Genomic DNA, 17,205 nt, shown 5'->3' on the forward strand with positions numbered 1-17,205 from the left:
CTGAGGCAACAGTATTTATTAAGTGCAAAACACCATATTAAGCTGAGAATTAGAAATGGTCACATGGCCAAAGCTCCCAGGAGAGCTGTGCTATTCCAGGTACAATATACTAGCTGTGCTTTTCAATCTGCAGAATTTCTGCCCTTGGGCCTTGGAGGGATTGCTCTCATGAATCAATCCATCAATTGTACGTACTGAGCACTTACTCCCCCCTATTCCTCCTGGATATGCAATTCGAAGACTGTCGCCCCATTACCAGGTCTGCTTCCCAACACTAGGATGGAATACATGGAGTTGACATTTGCTTTGACCTGACAGACTCTAGAATAGTAGTCAATCAAATTTATTGAGCACTTACTGTGTGCAGAGCACTGTACTAAATGCTTGGAAAAGTGCCAAACAATACAACAGACATATTCCCTGCCCATAATGAGCTTACAGTCTAGAGGGGGAGACAGATATTAATATAAATAAATTACAGATATGTACAGAAGTGCTGCGGGGTTAGGGGGATCAATAAAGGGAGCAAGTCAGGCAATGCTGAATCACCTTACAGCCCAATTCTGCTGATAATCATTATCAAAAGTATTTTCTGAACACCTACTGTGTGCAGAGCACTGCATTAGGTTACTGGAACCTTGCAATAGAAGTAAAAGACACTATTCCTGCTCCCGAAGAACTTAGGATCTAATGATGATGATGTTGATGATGGTTTCTGTTAAGCGCTTACTATGTGACAAGCACTGTTCTAAGCGCTGGGGTAGATACAAGGTAACCTGGTTGTCTCTTGTGGGGCTCACAGTCTTAATCCCCATTTTACAGATGAGGTAACTGAGGCACGTTGAAGTTAAGTGGTTTGCCCGAGGTCACACAGCAGACAAGTGGCGAAGCTGGGATTCAAACCCATGTCCTCTGACTCCCGAGCCTGTGCTCTATCCACTAATGGAGACAGGAGACAGAAATTGTAAACATCCAGTGTGACCTAGTGGAAAAAAAACACAGGACAGTCACGGGACTCAGGTTTTAGTCCCAGTTTTGCCACTGACCTGCATGATCTTGGACAAGTCATTTAACTTCTCTATGCCTCAGTTTCCTCATCTGTAAAATGGTATAAAACAACCTGCTCTCCCTTCCTCTTGAACCGGAAGCCTGGTGAGAGATAGTGATCACGTTGGCTCTGATTATCTTGTATCTACCACAGTACTCAAGGTATTTAGCATATAGCAAGCTGTAAACCATGCACTTAAAAACATAATTATACACAAAGTAAATATTCTAAATACAAAATATTAAGGACATTCTGCTCAGGGCAAAGTCACTGTATAGCCTCTCCAGATTCCCATTCTTCATACTTCCCCACATTTGAAATAACTCTGATGTGCTATTCCACGTCTTTTCAACCATTTGACATCCACCTTAAAATCCATCTCTTTCAGTAAGTCTTCTTTTATTAATCCAGTTCTAACTTCAAGCCCACTAACTCTCACAGAACCACCTGACTTTCTCTTCCGACAGCTAGCTCAGCATTTTGTTCATTTATGCTGCCAGTGTATTGTTCCCTTCCATCATTTATTCGTAATAATAATAATCGTATTTGCTGAGCACTTACAACGTGCCAAATACTGTACTAAGCACTGGGGTAGATACGAGAGTAGCCGGTTGGATGCAGACCCTGACCCACATGGGACTCCTGGTCTAAGAAGGAGGGAAAACAGAGATTGAATCCCCACTTCACGGATGAGAAAATGGAGGCACAGAAAAGTTAAATGACTTGCTTCCGGCCACACAGCAGGCATGTGGCAGATGCCAGGTCCTCTGACTTCCCAGGCCTGTGCTTTTTCCACCAGACTGCACTGCTCCTTTATCACCGACATGAAACCCTGCACCCTTAGGTTGCTGTGTCCATGTTTAAACTCTCTGTCAGAGGCTTGGGTGCTCAAGCACTAGACAAGCCCAGCTGGCTGACCAGCCTTCCTCCTCCAGCAGTCCTTATTACTTTCAATGGGGTTTTTCCAGCATCCCTTTTCTTCTTCTCCAAATCGTGATCTACTAGCTCAGGCTACCCCTGGCTTTTTCCCCAACTTTCATTACACAAGCTGGTTCAAAATTGCCGAGAGGCCCTGGCTGCTGACTTTGGCCATTTTTCCTTTTAATCAGGTCATGTCTCTGTTACCACCGTTATTACTGAGTGAATATGGAAACCCAGCAGTCGCTGGATTGGCCGATAGCCCAAGGAAAGCCTTAAACTTCATCCTGCTACCAAGGGTAAAGAGAAAGAAGCCCTTGAAAAGGAAATCATATTTTCTTTTTCTGGCCTGTCACTAGTTTAAACCAGTCTCCACCCTCCCATCCAGGCCTCCCTCCAACCTGCCGCTGCTTCAGGCCTGGAACTGACCGTTCTTCGCTTCAGCCAATTCACTGTGGCTGTGCAATCTCTCCTCACTTCCAAATGACACTCAGACCCATCCTGAGTGGTAGCCAGGAATGGCCAAAGGCCAGATCTTCCCTCCGGAGCATCCAATTCACTCCGGCTGTAAGAATGCTTTCAGTGGCAGAAGGCAGAAAGGGGCAACATCTGTCGATAACCCTCACACCATCATCTCTGCTTCCTACTCATTAGCTTTTGAGCGCTACAATAGGCCCAAACTGAAGCAGCTAGGCTGTCAGTTCTCTCAGTTGGCATGAAGCATTTCAGAGGAGCACTACAGCACGACCTACACACTCTTGCTGCCTCTGCCCCCTTGCAGTTTAAACCAGAAAAGCCCCGGGCCCTAATTAATGAAACTCAATGATTGCTGAAGCACCACGAGAATTCTCTGAAGTCTCACAAGTGAACAGCTGTAGTTGAGCATCCTTAAGGAGAGGAGAAAACTGTCACTGCTCTGATTCACGCTTTTTGGCAGGACTTTTCAGAGCACTGCACCAAACTAAGAGGAGGACCACAGCTCTTCCGTCATATCAAATCCTTATAGGATGCTACTGCCTCATAGATCTCTGAATCAGCTTCCTTGAACAGGCTGCCCACCCACTGCCAGAAGCACTCCTTTATCAAGAGACACATACATCCTTAAGAAGCTCAGAGATTCTGTCAGTCACTCTCGGCAGAATGGCTGAGTGGATAGAGCAAAGGCCTGGAGTCTGAAAGACCTGGGTTCTAAAGCCGGCTCCACCACATGTCGGCTGTGTGACCTTGGGCAAGTCATGTCACTTCTCTGAGCCTCCGTTACCTCATTTGTGAAATGGGGATTCACAGACTGGAAGTCCCTTGTGGCTTAGGGACTTTGTCCAACCTGAATAGCTTGTATCTACCCCAGGGCTTAGAACAGTGCCTGGCACAGAGTAAGCACTTAATACCACAAAAATTGAAAAAAAAAACTTGGAAGAACCCTAGATTTGGACTCATTTTGTGCAGAGCACTGTACTAAACTCTTGAGAGAATACAACAGAATCAGCAGGCATATTCCCTGCCCACAACAAGCTTATAGTATAGAGGGGCAAACATTAATATGAGTAATTTATAATATACAACTTAAAGATAGGTACCTAAGTGTTGTGGGGTGAGGCTCCAGACTCCTGATTCAGTGAGTTTAGACTTGAAAAATCAGTGCGGGGAGAAAGGGATTAGGCATTGAACCACTGAGCTGCCATTTTGTATGCCTAATTGTGTTTGGGTTCTTTGCAGTCACTCTTTGGACCCTGCACTCAAACAAATCATTGTGGCTGGGGTGGTGGTGAAGGCAACATTGTCTGAGAACCTATCAAAGTGACAGAAATGAATCAATGCCAATTTCCTAAATCTCAGAACATCTCCTCCTCTGTTGTGGGTGCAGTCATCAGCGCTCATTATTAATCCTGACAGCTTTCTCCTGTTTCACCCAAAGTGAAGAGTTTGGGATCCAAAAAGAAATGTAGGCAATCAGTCCAGAGGTAAATCGTGCATGATGGGGTATTGAGAATACAGGCTAATGGGCTTAAAAACTCAACTCAAATGTAAGGGGAACTGGGGAGTTTAAGTGCAGAATCATATGTGCTAGAAAAACAAAACTATCAGATTTGGACTGAAGACTTTATCCCCTTCAAGTCCTTAGGAAATAATGAGTACTGGTGCGCTCCATCCCCAGTACTCACCATCTAACAGTAATATGAGTTCAAGGATCTTCTAACCTTTTTCTGAAATTCACCTCCTCCAGGAAGCATTCTCTGGATTAAGTTTCACTTTTGCCACTCACATGCAACCTAAAGCTGTCCTTAGCACTTACCTACCTACCTACCTACAGTGCTCTGCACATAGTAAGCGCTCAATAAATACGATTGATTGATTGACCTACCTTAGAAATTCCTCACATTAATTTACACTTATTTATTGTACCATACTTACTACTCTAAGCCGTTCCTTTCGCATCTTACTCCTGTTTGAGAATGTCTTACATCTGTCAGTCTCCTGTTACAATATAATCTCCTTGAAGACAGGAACCCGGTCTTCTGGTTAATTGTGCTCCTCAGAGTGGTAGTGCAGTTCTCTGCACAAGGGGTAGGGGGGTACCCAATAAAAAAGACTGAGTGCTATTCAATAGTAATTGTGGCATTTGTTAAATGTTTACTATGTGCCAAACACTGTACTAAGCGCTGGGGTAGATAGGAGATAATCCGGTCCAACTCAGTTCCTGTCCCACATAAGGCTCACAGTCTAAGCCACTTAATCCCCATTTCACAGATGAGGAATCTGAGGCCTGGAGAAGTTAAATGACTTGCCCAAGGTCATACAGCAGGAAACTGGCAGAGGTGGGATTAGAACCCAAGTTCTGTCTTCCAGGACTGTGCTCTTTCCATTAGGCAATACTGCTTCTGTTTTTCCCAGACCTGCTATAGAAAGCCTCTTTCTGAAGACCCCAAGATGTGATAACAGCCATCAAGGAATCCTTCCAGCTAGTCCTCCCACCCTGAGAAATGAGGCCACTCAGAAAATGTCATCTTCCCAACTTCTTTTGGCACAGTCACAAGTGTGGGGGTAGGTGTACCCTACCTCAATGAATCACTGTTGACAAAGATGAATCAGAGGCAGAAACGGAGAATACAAGAAGTGCTGAGAGAGTGCATCCTGAAGAAGTTCTACAAACTTCTGCAACTGCAGAGAGTGAGATCCTCTTCAGAATGTTTCTCAGCGGTCACATGGAGCCCAAAGGGATCCCTCCCCTCTTCTCCCTCCTCCATCCGAGTTAAACACAGGAAGAGACCCCCCAAGATGTAAATGCCTACAGGATATTTTGAAGGAAATGATTAGATCAGCCTCTTTGAGTCTCAGTTCTCACCCTGACTCCTCATGAATATGGCAGAAGTCAAACCTTAGTCTTACTCTCTCAATCTCTCTTTGGTTTGATTAACCAACCAGATCCCAACAACCACGATCCAGTCTTCTTTCCCTCCACACTCTGAGCCTTCAAGACACCGCTGCAAAAAGCAAGCGAAGAGTGGAAGCAAAATGTGTTCATTTCAGAAAGAGGAAAAGGAGGAAGTCAAAGGAGGGATAGAGATAGAACGGAAGACATCAATATCATTCAGTCACCAGTAATTACTGAGCATCACCTACGCCCAAGACATTGTCCTGGGCATCTGTAAGAGGCAAAAGACACTACCTCTGGAGCAGCATGGACTGGTAGAAAGAATATGGGATTTAGAGTCTGGAGACCTGAGTTCTAATCCTAGCCTCATCACTTGCCTGATGTTAGACCTCAAGGGTGAAATACCTGTTCTAAATACCTGCGAGTCCCATGTGTGATGAGGATTGCACCTGAACTGACTGAATCTATCCCAGTGTTCAGCACAATGCTAGGCCTAGAATTAGTCAGGTCTACTCTACAGATTCAGAAATTAGCTCTGCTGAAGTTGTAAGCAGCAATTTTAGCATCCTTTCAAAGGTACTCTAATGCCACACATGGTATCTGTTGAGTACTTATTGTGTCTCAAACACTGTTCTAAGCAGTGAAGTAAAAAGGAGAACAGGTATTGAATCTCCATTTTACAGATGAGGAGACTGAGGCAAGGCACAGCAAAGTAAAATGACTTCCAAGGTCACACAGCAGGCAAGTGGTAGAAGCAGGATTAGAACCCAGGTCTTCTGACACCCAGGCCCAGGCTCTTTGCAGTAGTTTGTGCTGCTTCCCACACATCACAGTTTTGGCATTTCTATCCCTTGACTTGTTTTTTAATATTTTTTTATAAATAAAACAACCATCCGTCCTTACTGGTTTAGCTCAATAATTCTCCAGCTTCATGGGATTCATTGAGGACCCTTTAATTGTATGTTTGTCAGCACCCACCCACTCCTAATACGATTGGCTCTGTTACATCAAATAGTCTGGGGTCCCAGATTTGAGAGGATACTTTGATTCATTTGCCAAACTACAGAAAAAAATTAAAATTTCTGATCTTTGCTCTAGATTTTGAAAACAACCTTTAAATCACAGATTACTAGAAAACCCGGTCATTTTCAAGAACAAGTCACCCAGAGAGCGAATATATGGAAATCAAAAACCACAGCCCTGTACTTTTCTATTCATCTTACTTGGTCCCCTAAAATTGAGATTTTCAGATGTCTTCTAACCAAGCACACTCACATTTTCTCAGTTAACTGATGACTTTCCTTTTTCCGTGGTTGCAGTTTAAGCTGAGGGGAATTCTAGTGAATATTGACATCTGCTGAAAAGGTCACAGAGTTGTGCCAAGGGCAAATGTCTTAGAATACCTGATTGGTTTTGGTGAAGGGAATAAATGGTACGGCTACTTTGAAAAGAAGCCCTTCCTTTAATCTAGCTGAATTGTTTGGGTGCCCCTCAAGCTAAGGAGCAAGGGACCCATAAATTAGAAAATTCGCCTGCCTGAGGATGGAAAACTGGAACAAATGATGGAAGGGTACGAACTTAATGGCTTGAATAACAAAGCTGAACGGCCCAAGCCAGAGAGACTGCAAGGAGCCGCTGCTGCGGGTGATGAGGCAGGTCTAAGATACCCAAAACTGGAAGAGCAGCAAAACCCTAGCAAAATCAGGCAAGTGATGAGGCTAGGATTAGAACCCAGGTCTCCGGACTCTAAATCCCATGTTCTTTCTAACAATCCATGCTGTTCCTGTGACCATTGCCTCCCATCAATCATAGTCATTGAATTCCTCTTGGATGAAGAACACCGTAGTAAGAGTTCTGTGTAAATTAGAGTACAATAGAGTTAGTAGACTTCACCTCTACCTTCAAGGGCCTTGCAACCTGGCAGAATGTGGGGGCCAGACATTCAACTCATTTTCAGGTAATAATAATAATGATGGCATTTATTAAGCGCTTACTATGTGCAAAGCACTGTTCTAAGCGCTGGGGAGGTTACAAGGTGATCAGGTTGTCCCACAGGGGGCTCACAATCTAAATCCCCATTTTACAGTTGAGGTAACTGAGGCTCAGAGAAGTGAAGTGACTCGCCCAAAGTCACACAGCTGACAATTGGCAGAGCTGGGATTCAAACCCATGAACTCTGACTCCAAAACCCGTGCTCTTTCCACCGAGCCACGCTGCTTCCCCGGGAGTTAGAAGGACAGAAGAGTACACATATGAGTTAGCGCTTAAGTTATGGGGAATGTATGATAGAACATAAGCAGCATGGCTCAGTGGAAAGAGCATGGGCTTGGGAGTCAGAGGTCATGGGTTCGAATTCAGGCTCCTCCACCTGTCAGCTGTGTGACCTTGGGCAAGTCACTTCACTTTTCTGTGCCTCAGTTACCTCATCTGTAAACTGGGGGGTGAAGACTGTGAGCCCCACGCGGGACAACCTGATCACCTTTTATCTACCCCAGCACTTAGAATAGTGCTTGGCACATAGTAATGGCTTAACAAATACCAACATTATTATTATCATCATTATAAGTGATCAAGTAGGTAAGCAAGGCTCGGAGTCCCTTGTGTACCCACTCAGTAAGCAGAGTCTGGCTTATTTATTCATATTAATGCCTGTCTTCCCCTCTAGGCAGTTAGCTCTATGTGGGCAGGGGACATGTATGCTGATTCTGTTGTATTGTGCTCTCCCGAATGCTTACTCCCCTCCCAGGATCCCACCTGGAGAGTCTCCAGTACTCTACCAGTCTTGGCTATGGGAGGGAGAGTCAAGCAGAGGCATACCCATTCTGTTCCTAGCTTGGGCAGTGGCTAGTGAGTGGAAGGCAATCTGCTACAAGTCAAAAATCACCCATGCTAGGCAGCAGTGGCATGGGAAAGACTCAGTTTACTATATGGAAGAAGGCAATGGCAAATCATTTCCATATTTTTACTAAGAAAACTCTACGGACACACTACCACAATGACTGTAGATGGAGGTGGGGTATTCTGGGAGAGAAGTGTCCACGGAGCAGCTATGGGTTGGAGACAACCGACAGCATAAGGCGAGACCAGACAGATGCTTACTACAATAAGTAGGTGGGGGAAGCAGCCTGATTTAGTGGATACACCATGGGCCCGGGGGTCAGAAAGAACTAGGTTCTAATCCTGGCTCCACCACTTGTTTGCTGTGTGACCTTGGACAAGTCACTTAACTTCTTTGGGCCTCGCTTGCTTCATCTGTAAAATGGGGATTGATAATAATAATAATATTTATGGTATTTGTTAAGCGCTTACCATGCGCAAGGCACTGTACTAAGTGCTGAGGTGAGCCCGCTGTTGGGTAGGGACTGTCTCCATGTGTTGCAGACTTGTACTTCCCAAGAGCTTAGTACAGTGCTCTGCACACAGTAAGCGCTCAATAAATACAATTGATTGATTGATAACAAGCAAATTGGGTCGGACACAGGCCCTGTCCCATGTGGGGCTCACAGTGTCAATCCCCATTTCACAGATGAGGGAACTGAGGCATAGAGAAGGGAAGTCACTTGCCCAAGGTGAAGCAGCGTGGCTCAAAGGAAAGAGCCTGGGCTTTGGAGTCAAAGGTCATGGGTTCAAATCCCAGCTCTGCCACCTGTCAGCTCTGTGACTCTGGGCAAGTCACTTCACTTCTCTGTGCCTCAGTTCCCTCAACTGTAAAATGGGGATGAAGACTGTGAACCCCCCGTGGGACAACCTGATCACCTTGTAACCTCCCCAGAGCTTAGAACAGTGTTTTGCACATAGTAAGCACTTAACAAATACCATAGTTATTATTATTATTATAGCAGACAAGTGGCAGAGCCAGAATTAGAATCCCTGACCTCATGATTCCCAGGCCTATGCTCTTTCCACTACACCATGCGGCTTCTCTGTGTGAGCCCCATGTAGGATAGGGTCTGCTGTGTCCAACCTGATTAACTTGTATCTCCCCCAGTGCTTAGAACAGTGCTTGGCACATAGTAAGCGCTTAACAAGTACCATAATTATCATTATTACAGTGCTCTGCACATAGTAAGTGCTCAATAAATACAATTGATTGATTGAGCAGAGTCACTCAATTATTTAGGCTCCCCAAGGACGGAAACAGAGGTGCTTCTGCTCTCCAACTCTCCTCCTTCCCTCCGCTTCTCTCCTCAATCTCAAGTGCTTGCTAGCCAGGGCACTTTTGTGTCCCATGACAGACCTGGCCTGTCCACTTGGACCTGCTTTCTCCCCCAATGAAAGTTTTTCCGCTCCGCTCACCCATCTGAAAGTTCTACAGGAAAATATCTGATACTTCCAAGTCCCATTCCGAATGCTAAGTAGGAGGGGCAGGCACATCCTACGGTGCTGCTGCTCCTGCAGGAACCAGAGCCAGACTTAGAGAAAACGCAAGAACACTGCATAATAATAAGAAGAAGGGGGGAGAAAAAAATATTCTTATTTATCTCTCCTCCAAAAGGTCAAAGTTAGCCCTGCAGGCAAACCTGCAGGTAGCATTTCCTCATGCTTCCTGCAATCTGCAAGCTTCCAGCACTGGATGCTTTCAACCCTTTGTCTGAGAGAAAGAATAACCATGAATATTTCATGCATCGCCTCTGCTTACTTGTGAGTATCAAGGAAACTATTAGAGTGCTGCTGTAATAATGTCATCATTTACTTGTGATTTTTCACCTGGCCCGTTTTGGGCAGGGGAGAATAAAACCAGGCTCCGATTTGGAGGTCTGAAGAAATCAGGCACCTCCTGTATTAAGGGGATTGGAGGATGGAGACCAAATATTCCCACATTTATGACAAGGAAAGTTACTTGGCAAGTATGTGTGCAAACTTTGTGGCAGTCCCCTCAGGGTGAATGAGCAACTCTGGAGGAAGTGAGGTACTTTGGGAGGCACAGTGACTCTTCCACACCATTGGGGATCCCTTCTTAGCACAACAGTCACTTAGTAAACAGAGGGAATGCTCCAATAAATCGTATTTACTGAGTGTTCAGTGTGCACAGAGAACTGTACTAAGCATTTGGGGGAGTACAATAAAGTAGAGTTGGTAGAAGGAGCTTACAGCCTAAAGCGGGGAGGTAGACATTAAAATAAATTGCAGGATACGTATACAAGGACTGTGGAGCTTGGGGGTGGGGAGTTCCAATGCTTAAGGAGTACAGACCAAAGTACATAGGTAATGCAGAGGGGAAGAGCAGAATCAGGAAGACTTCTTAGAGAAAAGATGACTTCAGGAGGGCTTTAAAGGTGGTAAGAGTGGTGGTACGTCAGATATGAGGAGGGCCAGAGTTCCAGGAACGAGTAAGAGGTCGATGGAAAGATAGACAAGATCGAGGTACAGAGCGAAGTGTGCAGGCTGGTTTTCTCTACTCCTCTTCCCCAGGCTTTGCAGCTCTGACAGAGGGACCACTTTTCATCACCTTTCCCATTATAACCTGCTCAACTGCCACCCAAGGACTGTTGTATTTTTTAACACTCATTACATGCCAAGCACTGAGGTAAATACAGTCAGATCTGACACTGTCCCTGTCTCACATGGAGCTCATAGTCTAAGAGGAAGAAAAAGTATTTAGTGCCCATTTTAAAGATGAGGAAATCAAGGCATTTAGCAGTTAAGTGACTTGACCAAGGCCACACAGCAGACAAAAGGCGAAGGTGGGACTAGAACACAAGTCTCTTGACTTCCAGGGCTGTGCATTTTCCACCAGGTCATGTGGCTTCTCATGGCAGGAAGCTCCATGTCCTCCTGTGATGTGAACCCATCAATTCCCTCTATAACCTGGGCAAAAGCTTTTCTTTGTTCTTGGCCAACCCTAGCTGGCCATCACCACTTCAGTCCTGGCCCCTCAACTGGCCACCACTACCACAACCACGAGAGAAAAGAACAGCAGGGCCCCAAGCTCGCCATCGCCTCTCCCCACTCCCCACCTCACTGACTTTCCTTCCTCTGTCATTTAGAAGCAGATACAGGTCTTCTGGTCATAACGCAACTGTCCACCTTCCCCATCAAAGCCACTTAGTCAAACATGAGTGCCTTCTCTTCCAACAGCTCCACAACCACTGATAAATCCAGCCATGAGCAGGCAGGTCCAGAAACCCTTTTTATGCTCCTGGAAGGATTTAGAATAATAATAATAATAATAATAATAATAATAACAACAACAATAATAATATTTGTTAAGCACTTACTATGTGCCAAGCACTATTTTAAGCACTGGGGGAGATACAAGGTAATCAGGTTGTCCCACGTGGGGCTCACAGTCAATCTCCATTTTACAGATGAGGTAACTGAGGCCCAGAGAAGTCAAGTGACTTGCCCAAAGTCACACAGCTGACAAGTGGCAGAGCCAGGATTGGAACCCATGACCTCTGACTCCCAAGCCCGTGCTCTTTCCACTGAGCCAGGCTAATTTGATCATAATATAGTCGCTGCTTCATAATGGTTCAGACACTAAGGACCTAATTATAGGTAGGAATATACACGCTCTAATAGAGCCCTTGCAAAAGGGTGATCTTCTTAAACTAAGGCCTAGTAACTATTTGAGATCAAGTAAAAAAAAAAAAAAAAAAATTATATTCTCCCCAAATCACCCCACAACCACACGAAGGCTCCATAGCCATCACCCAGAAGTAATTATTCCTGTCGGTAAGAATTTTTCTTTCTTTTCTGAACTGGATCCCAATGCAAGTTCTTCCTACAAAGAACCTAGAAGCCACAGCCCAAAATAAAATCAAAGGGAAAGGATAACCTCCAATCTTAAATCTTGCGTGGTAGGTGAGACGCTAGCTGTCAGCATCAAGGAATAGAGACTCCATGTGGAAAAATCAAATGCCCATTTCAGCAGTCTGACTCAATTCCTCCAAAAGAGAGACTACTTCCCCTTTGTCTTTTCAAGGGAAGACGTTTCTTTGAAAAAAAAAAATAAGGGGGGATAGGGAGGCTTATGCCCCCAGTCTAGATTTCCAACTGCTAAATATGGAAACATCCAGCATAGGAGAAGCAGAAGAGGAATCTTTTCCCCTGACATCAAAACTCTAGGGCTGATATCAGAGGAACATAAATGCCATTCTTCTGTCAGGCATGACGTATTGGATGGAGCATGGGACTGGAATAGGTTCTAATTCCTGCTCTGCCACTTATCTGCTGTGTGACCTTGGGCAAGTCACTTCACTTCTCTGCACCTCAATTACCTCATCTGTAAAATGGGGATTGAGAGCATGAACCCCACATGGGACAGGGACTGGGTCCAACCTGATTTGCTTGTATCCACCCTGGTGCTTAGTACAGTGCCTGGCATATAGTAAGCACTTTACAAGTACCATAATTATTATTATCCACCCATCCACCGCTCTTCCTCCTGCAGTGACAAAAGAATGCTTGGTGGAACCAGGTGACAGCCATCCTCAGGAGCTGGGGAAGGTGCAATCCTTAGTTTATGGTTTACTTCTTTTGCTAGTCATAAAATTTTAAAATTAAATGCGTATGTTGGACATATTATGAACCGATTGGAAATTCCTTCCAGTAACAAACAGTCATCTTGGGGGATCGATGACACTGATTCTGTCTTGCTCTTCCTTTTTGTCCCACTTTATATTGTTTTATATTGAGCTCCACTTTTAATTGGGCAAGTTTGGAATGCATTATTAAACAAAACCCAAAAGGTACTCCGTCCCTTAAGGGGGCCACACTGCTCCTAACCCCCAATAGTGGAAGAACACTATTACATTGTTTACCTTGCGGCTATTGAAAATACATGGTACTATTGACCTTAAACACCTTTGCTGTATTCAGTTTCCCATAATTTGTCCATCTGGTATGGGGCCAATGGGCTTAAAGTTAAAGATAACAGTGGTCCGCTGGGCATCCAACCCAATGTTCAAGGATGAACCATCTAACATTGCTAATTTACCCCCTACATCCATAACTTTTCTCCATCTCAGTCAAGGTCCCAACCTAACCGTTGATTATGGTGTCAATCTAATCGTGGTTGGGTTTTCCAGGATATCAATCCATCAATCAGTGACACTTACTGAGAGATTGCTGTGTGTACAGCACTGTACTAAGCACTTGATATGTTTGAACCTCTGCATCCTGGGGCAGGCTCCAGTGTGGATTTCATGGTTTACTTTCCCACTTGATGACAGGCACAAAGATTTTCAGTCATTGAGATGTCGCCTTGGCTATTTTGGACTCATGGATAATAAACAGTCATAATGACTGGAAATTCCTGTCCAAAGCCCCAAATGGTCAAATGATCACTGTTGCCCTGAAAACCTAGGGCAATTTGCTTAAAATTAAATCAATGGCTGCCATCCGCTTCGCTCAAAAGATGATATGGCTGTGGAAGGAGACTAAAGACCAGCTAGATCAGCCTAACCCTTTGCATGGCATCTTTTGGCCCCATGTGGGAAAGGACCATGTCTGATCTGATTATCTATGTCTACCAACTCTGCAGATACACTGCCAGAACAATTGCAGATGGAGGTGGGGGGTTCTGGGAGAGATGTGTCCATGGAGAACAGAGAAGCAGTGTGACTCAGTGGAAAGAGCATGGGCTTGGGAGCCAGATGTCATGGGTTCTAATCCCAACTCCGCCATTTGTCTGCTGTGTGACTTTGGGCAAGTCACTTCACTTCTCTGTGCCTCAGTTACCTCATCTGTAAAATGGGGATTAAGACTGTGAGCCCCACAGGGGACAAACTGATTACCTTGTATTCCCTCCCCCACCGCTTAGAACAGCACTGTGCACATAGTAAGCGCTTAACAAATACCACCATTATTATTATTATTATGGAGTCGCTATGGGTCAGAGATGACTTGCCGGCATAAGCAAGACAAGACCAACTCTGCTGCGCTGTACTCTCCCAAATGCTTAGGACAGTGTTCTGCACATTGTAAACACTCAAATACCACTGCTTGGTTAATCTGCCCCAATGCCTAGCACCTTGGCATAGAGTAAGTGCTTAATATCACATTCATTATCATCTGGATTATTTCAGTGCTGGGGAAAAATAAAAATCAGAAAATGATACAACAAGGAAGGGAAATGATTCTGCGGTTTGCTCTTGCCTGATGAATGGAATAAATTTGTAATAATGCTAATAAGCAGCATGTCAGTAGTCAGACACCCAAGTGGCCACTCTTCAGCAAGACACCAGCACCAAATTATTTCTGCCACCACCTTTCATTTACTGGAGAATGCCCAGAGCTCCGAACAATCCAGTTTAAATTAGTTTTTTCCTGGAACAGGAAGAGAGATACCATAACTCCAAACATGTCATTCTCTAACAGGACTAGGAGGCAACTTCTCAGAGCTTTAATTATGTTGAAAGCAATTCCCTGAGCAGCACACAAGCCAGAGGGGAGGAAGTCACCCAGGGCAAGTGCACTTTATTTGTAAAAGCTGGGCCCATGATATCCCACAATCATGTTGCTTCTTTATTCTATACTTCCCAAGCAACTAGAACAGTGCATTGCATAAAAAGGGAGTTCAACAGATGCTACAATTAGTAGCTGCAAGGATTACAAAAAGAACAATTTTTAAAAAAGATGAGTGGGCTCCATCCTTGAATGCTGGAGTTTATCATCAACAACAATGGGAATGGAAATGATACACTCTGAAAACTCTAGTTGTATTACTCCTAGATCATTGGCATTTTGGTAGGAGTTAGAGATTCTAGGGTTACAATTCCAAGGGATCATCTGCTGAATTCCTTCATTCCAAACATGGTAGAATAAGTGAGGGGTCCCAGGCCATGGGGTCCGGTTAGATCGGAGCCTGGCATACTGCAACCAAATTTTTCTCCATCTTTAATTGAAAGACTCTGTAATAACAGTCATAACAATGACATAGTGGTTTGTTAGGGGCTTACTATCTGCCAGGCACTTTACTAAGCACTGGGGTAGATACAAGATAATCAAACACAGTCTCCGTCCCTTGTCAGGCTCAGAGTCTAAGGGGAATGGAAATAGTTATTGAATCCCCATTTTACTGATGAGAAAACTATGTGAGAATTTACAGGGCTCTTCCAAGGCCCCACAGCAGGCAAGCAGTGGAACCGAGGCTAGAACCCAGATCTCCTCACTCCAGCTCCTGTGCTCTTTCCGTTAGGCCTCATTACTTCTAGTAATTCTCTCCTGGAGAGTCGAACCCAGAATAGCAGGGAGATCACAGGCAGCAAACAGTCACTCAAAAGCTCTTCCAATTGCAGACTGGCGACTCTGGCATGCAGCTGTAGGGGAGGGCTATAACCAAGTTTGTTGGTCACGAGCTGCAGCATGAGATTTTAGGGCCAACTCCAATTGAGAGCCACTGATATTCCCTGCAAACAGCTCTCAGAAACACACCCCCAACTGCCAGCAACTACGTCAACCTGACAGTCTCCAAGGCCAGTGGGGTTTTCTATTTCTCAACCTGCCGAGCTGGTTCAATCAATCACAGTCATTGAGCGCTTACTGGGTGCAGAGCACTGTACTAAGCACTTGGGAGAGTACAATATAGCAATAGAACACATTCCCCTCCCACAACGAACTTACAATCTAGAGGGTCTTGGGAAAATGCTTGGGAAATGCCCTATTCTATGTCTCAATGGAAAGTTACCTTTGCCTGGCAAATATCAATACAGCCCTTATCTCCAAAGAGATGGATGAATTATAAATAACATGGCTCTTTCTTGACCAAATCCAGAGGCAGTAGGTTATTATACTTTTAAAAAAACCTATCATATATTTTACCCAATTAAGGCTCAGAAGCTAAATGTCTAGGCCAAGGTGACACAGTAATGAGTCCGTAGCCAAGAGACTCTTGACCTCAATATTAATTGTCTGAAATAAGATGACCCACTCTTTCCCGCTTGCAATTTCCACACCATCAAGTGGTGGAAGTTGAGAGAAGTCCGTGGGATCACAAAAAGCTAGATGGTGGTTAGAAAGGAGCAGACAAAACATATCTTCAAGCTAGGTGAAACAACACATTTTGGAGAGAATAGTGGGGGAAAGGGCATGCCTTCCCTACCTTGCCATTATATTATGTTGCCAACTTGTACTTCCCAAGTGCTTAGTACAGTGCTCTGCACACAGTAATCACTCAATAAATATGATTGAATGAATGAATGAATTAACCTTTTAGGCATCTAAGGAAAGCATTATCATACGCCTAAATACACTAATTTTTCTGTACACTCAATCCCGGAGGAATTGAATATTTTTATCAGGAATTGCTGTGGAGGCTTCTGGCTATATCCATGATTTCCCTTTTTTTTTTTTTTTTAAATGAGCAGGGACTTCACTTGGGATGTCTGAGTACACCTCATTTTGATTGATTTCCCATGATTGTCCAGAGTCAATGCCAGATACGATGAGGAGAGCAGTGTTCTGCCGGATGAGATGGGGGAGGGAGTTCCAAGTAGGTGGAAGGGTGTGAACAAGAAACATCTTTATAATCACCCTTCAGTCAACTACTGCATAAGTAATGATAGAGCAATTGCTTTTTGTGGTTTAACATTTCTCCCTCTCCATTTTTCATCTTTTTCCCATTCAATCAGCTTATAATGTGGATGTCAAGAGAAGAGCCAGTTGTCTGAAACAGATGTTAGGGGGAGTTGGCAATCTTTACCTGACCCACCGATTCTGGGAAGGTTTCCAAATGAACTTGGGATTTTGGAGATTCTTGTCCTAGCAAACACAACCAGATTAGACTCTGTAGACTTCCAGGAGGGTGAGAAAGCCATTATGCCATGAAACTGGAGTCTTATCACTCAAACATCTTTTAATTTTATGTTTTACTTCTTTAAACAAAGCGGAACAAATACTAAGTGTAGCTAATCGTTCCCTGATT

At 44.4% G+C, this 17,205-nt stretch overlaps 1 protein-coding gene and 1 non-coding gene across 2 annotated transcripts in view; one reads left to right on the forward strand and one right to left on the reverse strand.

The window, feature by feature from the left end:
- Positions 1-17,205, reverse strand: part of SORCS3 (sortilin related VPS10 domain containing receptor 3) — a 404,518-nt gene that overhangs the window by 316,513 nt on the left and 70,800 nt on the right. The window lies entirely within an intron of this gene.
- On the forward strand, positions 8,076-8,213 carry LOC119938940. Its single transcript, XR_005454624.1, has one exon. It is a non-coding gene; the product is annotated as a small nucleolar RNA SNORA7 (small nucleolar RNA).

Source organism: Tachyglossus aculeatus, chromosome 16 (assembly GCF_015852505.1).
Source record: "Tachyglossus aculeatus isolate mTacAcu1 chromosome 16, mTacAcu1.pri, whole genome shotgun sequence".
Taxonomy (NCBI): Eukaryota; Metazoa; Chordata; class Mammalia; order Monotremata; family Tachyglossidae; genus Tachyglossus; species Tachyglossus aculeatus.